The sequence below is a fragment of the Miscanthus floridulus genome, chromosome 5 (genome assembly GCF_019320115.1).
Source record: "Miscanthus floridulus cultivar M001 chromosome 5, ASM1932011v1, whole genome shotgun sequence".
NCBI lineage: Eukaryota > Viridiplantae > Streptophyta > Magnoliopsida > Poales > Poaceae > Miscanthus > Miscanthus floridulus.
The window spans coordinates 15899563-15905169 of NC_089584.1; the positions used below are offsets into that span (position 1 = coordinate 15899563).

Genomic DNA, 5607 nt, shown 5'->3' on the forward strand with positions numbered 1-5607 from the left:
TCGTCTTGTGTTAATAAAGAATTCCCACTCAATTCCCACCTCTCTTCCTCGGTTTAAAAGGTGAGATTTGAGGCCCTCGAATTCCTCTTCCCTTCCCACAAGAACTCCCATGCCCACCAACCAATCAAAGGAATTTTAATCACACATCTATTAACTCTCATTCCCTTCTAACAATTCCCTCTAACCAAACGTGTTGTTGGGCTCTATTTATAGAGGAGGTGAGAGGAGGCAATCTTCCTCCCTACCCTCTTCGGTTTATAAATTATGTGGAGATCATTATACCATGGGCCTTGGGCCTTTCTACATCTAAGGGGTAGGCGCAACCGCCCCTTTTCCCAACAGTAGCCTCTTAGCCACTAGGTTTTGGTAGGTACATCAAGACCTAGTTGCTATAATAATAGGAAAAGGCCCAAGAGTACAATTACGATCCCTGTATCGAGCCACGATAGATGTCATCGGAGTAGGAAATGTTTCAGCAGCGAAGGTTAGAGGCCGTGATCTGATGATGATGATGGCTTTTCATTTGCAGAGGTCGATAGTCTTGCTCCTGCTTGTCTCGGCTGCTATGAGGGTCTTTACCTCTCTAGGGGTAGCTCTCTGTAGCCAAAGCAGTCGTAGTAGTGGAAGCAGTCGTATTGGCTACCATAGTCATCCAATCGTGGTCAAACGCAAGGGTTGTCACTGAATGTTGATGATGACACATTTCTCGAGGTGGACATAGATGGTGTAGTTGTCGCAGCCGGCGGGGCTTGCCTCCTTTAGGTCATGGGCATTGAGCAATACATGTCCTCTGAGTTGAATTGGTTCTCCAATGCACCTCCTTAGCCCATCTTAGCTAGTGCTTATGAGCGGGCGAAGGTCTCGTGCCTAGTTGATGAAGGTGTTGATGATGAACATGGGAGGAGGTTCTTCACTCGAACCGAAGGCGATGGCGGGGTGAATGTGACCCCGATATCACTGAGTTTTAATAGTTTATGGACACCCAACTCTACTATAGATTATTTAAGGCAACCGTTCAACCCTCTAAAATTCATCAGTATGAAAATTTTAAAAGGAGAATATCGCTGACGCCATGGGTACTGTCTTAAAAAGGAGATGGCAGCACATCTTAGTCTGCAACAATGCTTTACAGGATGAGATCAAAACACCACTGCGTGTTTGCTGCTAAGCTGCATAGGCAAACAACTGAATAGGGAGGAGATGCTATCAGCGCTGATGGTAGATGCCACTGCCTGAGTGGGCACCATACGCATATGAGTTAATGCTGCTGTGAATTCCCATGGTACCTGGCTCCATACCAGTTGTTGAAGTATTGATGGGGTGTGCCTGGAAACAGCAACTTCTAATTAAGTTCACTGTAGGATAAAAGCAGTACAGATAACAGACATATAAATAATTAAATCTTTGTAAATATATGACAATGAATTAGATCAAGCTTATTCGAATGTTTCAGTCCCTTTTGGAATTCTTTTCACGTTTATAAGCATGTCCACGATTTCTAGAGCTTTCTAATCACACAACACAAGGAGATTATAGCACATCAAATAATTTCTGGTAAGAGTATACATATGAAAGTAAGACCCTGTTTTGATGACGCAGTTTTCGGAAACGGTAGTATCATAAAACTTGTAGTTTTATAAGCCAAAGACACAAAACTGCGGTTTAGAAGAAAGAGGTAATGATCTAAAACTCCAAAAAGACTACAGTTTTCACAAAACCATGGTTTTAAAGAGTACAAGATTTGTTGTATCCAAACACCTGGTAACTTTTGAAAACTGATGAAGTATTTTGCAAAACCATAGTGTTTCAAAAATATTTCGCATCCAGGCAAGGCCTAAACTTTAATAATAAGAGATTGTCTTTTCTAAAACAGCAGGTCAAATGAGGACATGGATTCGTATCATAAAAGCTGCACAATTTTGTTACCATGTGAGGTCCAAATGCCAGTAGTCTGCTGCTCCTGCAGTAGTGGCTGCTGCGGCAGCGGTTGATAATTGACATAGCTTTGTATGTTAGGTGCAGGGGCCGATGGTGGATAGAAGGGGTTGTAGGGTCCAGCCCACCTGTTGAAGCATGACGGTGGCAGCTGCTGCTGGAGAAGCACAATCTATTAATGTTGCTGTATGATGACTAAGGGCGTGTTCTTTTCTCTAATCCTAGGGCTAGAGACTAAATCAGAAACTAAAACAAAAACTAAAATGGTGTTTGTTTCAGGGACTAGAGGGGAGGAGAGAGAGGGAGGTGTATGGGCTGTTTAGTCCCAATTAGCAGCCCTGACTGCTACATTTTAGTCTCTAGTCCCTGTTTTAGTTCCTGGTGTTTGGTTCAAAGGGACTAATTGGAACTAAAATTTAGTCTCCTTCTCCCATGGAAAAGAACACGCTCAGTACACAATGGAAACAGTGCATATGAAATACGGCATACCGGATTGTTCTGATGGGGCCATGATGAGTACCCACTGTAGCCAAGCTGCTCGTACCTGTTAAAACATAGCCGCGGAGGCTGGAAATGGCACATTAGAACTATTTTTGTTGTATGACACATACTAGGAAACATGATATACTGGATTCAGCATACCATATTGTTTTGATTAGGATGGGCCTGTGAGATAAGAACATTCTGTACAGTACTCTGAGCTCCATTTTGTGCATGGTTGACTTTCTCAGCCAAGAGCCTGAGGACAGCAAATCCGATTATACAAAAGAGCTCCAATATCAGCTAAAACTAATGGGCGATAGCTTTCAGAATATTCAATGGTTTGATAATTTAAAACAGATCATCATTGCACAGATATTCAAAGAACAGAGTAAGAAACCTGCCTTGGACGTTTGTTCTCAGATTCATAGGAAATGGGCTCGCCCACACAGATCTACAGACACAAGGGAGGAAACATTAGCAGGTCAGGTGGGAACTGGGAATTCTTTGAAATAAGAAGACCAGCGCATGATAGAAAATACTTACAGCTGTACTGTTTGGCTTATTGGCAGAGCTGTCCATCATTGCAATCTGGCTTGCTGAGACTTTAATGCCTACAGAAACAGGTAAACTCATAAGCAATACCATAGTCCTAAACAGAGATTCAGTAGTGCTCAAGTTATTTTACTTTTGCAGACTCATATGGAGTCCAAAATAGCACGCAGTTTGTAAATATCCTCTCACCCAATCATAGAATCATTTGAATTCTTTGATAAGCATTAGCGCAGATAAAAAATCTGGCTGCCCAGCACAGATTAAGACTGGATTCTACACAGTATAAATAAAAATCAACAGAGAATATAACCTTACATGCCCTGTATCTATTGTAAACAAAAAGTTTAAATGAGATTAAGATATTGTCATAAAGGCAAGGTACAAAAACCAGATATCCCTATTTCTCACAGCAGAAACCACGAGTAATAACAAACATATATATGGTGTGGAGCTTAAAAGGGTGTAGGCAGCAAACAATATAATTGGCCAACAGTGTTGTCACACGCGTGTTGATAACAAGAGAAGGTCAACAGTTACCTGGAGTCATTTTCAGGCTGTTCGCCAATGCACAGGGACGCAATGTTTGCTGCGAAGGGGGATATTTTCCAAAAGTACGCACTCCAGGTGCTTCCACTTTCATTGTCTTCTCCACAAGGTCCACAGCAGCCAGCACCGGTACACCCAATTGCCGGCCAAACAACTGGAGGTAAAGGATGTCATTACCGTCCGTGCTCAGGGTGGGCTGAGCACACTGCAGGTTCTTGAATGTCAGGCTCCCAGCAGATTCACTCTTCTTGCTGGACACCGACGCTGAAAACGCCGAGTCATCGACCAAAATGTCATTCACATCAACGCTGCTTCCTTTGAGCCAAAAGTTTGACCCTATCTCCCTAGTCCATATAGTGGCACTCCAACCATTCGCTGAGCGCTGAATCTTAGGCTTGTTTTCCACTGGTTTGTGCTTGCTCAGCATGATCAATTCTGAATCATAGAACACATCCTTGGTCCTTGGGTCAAAAGGCTTTTCAGGAGGATCATCTGTAATCTCTCTTACAATCACACGGTGTTCTATCTCAATAAACTTGATCAGACCATCAACACAGGTGACATCCCGAAAAAGCCTAACTCCTGGGAGGAATTTCTTCGCTTTCTTCACTTTTTCTCTGTTTTCAGGCAAGGGCTCAGGCCTCAGGCAATGGGATGTATTGCGCAAGATGGGGTTCTTTTAGTACGTCACATGTCACTATACCTTTCAGCAAACCGACCCATAACACCAAGCCATCTCCGAGTGTGAAGACCTTGTCCGGCATAATTGTACCGACCTCAGGACATGGATTGGGCAGTTCCTTAGTCGTCCATGTTGTATCCTCAGACGAGTAGATGTGAAGCCGGTAATCTTTATTCACCGTGTCACGGAGTGCAATCAGGAGATAATGGCCATCGTCACCGCGGGGCACGATTCCGAACTCCTCTCCGTGCAGCCTATAATGATATGGAACAAGCGGGATGCTTTCGAGGGACGGGGACTTGGGGTGGCCCTTGTAGATGAAGTATTCATCCTGGTCGTCTCCGGCCAAGAGGGTGCGAATAAGAAGGAATCTGCCATGTGCGCCCACAACGTCTGAATTAACTCTCAGGTCGACGTCCTTGGAGTCGGAGTCGGAGCTGGGAGCCTTGATGCAGTGGAAGGTGTAGAAGGACACCGCCGGTGGATCAGCGATCCAGAAGGTGATCTCCACGGTATGGCTGTCCTTCGATCTGGCTCTGGCCGTGGTGTCGTTCCTACTGGCTGCGGCGTACCCCTCCTCCGCGAGGAGAATCGACGCCGGCCAAGGGCAGACGTTCCCGGCGTCGCTCGATCCGGACGCCATCGCCGACGTAGCGGCGCCACGCGGAGGACAGCCCGCGAAGATGGCCGACCCGCCGTGTCGCGTAAATAAATCCGGGGTCCCTTGGACCGGCTTCCACGCCGAGGCTCGGTCCAAGTCTAAAACAATAGGCCAAAAGAGTGGTCCAATCACCAATCGAAAGGACTGGCCAAAGAGGAACAATGCCCTCTCATCGGCTGCTTCAGCCCACCTCTTCGACCGGAGCGTTCGCTTCGACTCCAGCCGCCACCGGACAGCCTCTCCGATTGGAAGGTCTGGCCCAAAACACTACTTTCGACTTCGACCCCACGTCTCCGACCGGGAGTCGCAGGAACCCTGCTCACCGCTCTTCTCCGACCGGTGCACTCAGAGCCGACTGGAGCCATCCGACCAGGGACGCCCGCTCGGTAGAAACCAAAAGACGTGCGGAGAAAGACAAGACAAAGCTCACAAGTTAAAACCACTGTACCATGAACCATAGCCTGCGCGGAGCAGTACTCTGCAGCCACCCTGACACAAACAGTATTGCAAACGCCGACATCTCCCTCTACGGTATAGTAGGGGCCGCTAAACCTCCCATTCAGTAAGACCCCCCCACGTGTCTCTAGGCATCGATAGCGGTATGGGCACCAGGATTTACCGTACCGGGTGAACATAGCGAGACCCCTCACATGCCTCTAGGCATCAAACAGTATTTTCAGGTACCGACGTCCACCATCCCTGAAAAATGCAGCACGACCTCCCGTGTGCATCTGACATTCTACAATGA

General features: G+C 46.3%; 1 pseudogene; it reads right to left on the minus strand.

Annotated features, from left to right (window-relative positions):
* Positions 1–1164: 1164 nt before the first annotated feature.
* Positions 1165–4889, minus strand: LOC136454313 (uncharacterized; annotated as a pseudogene).
* Between the last annotated feature and the right edge of the window lie 718 nt (positions 4890–5607).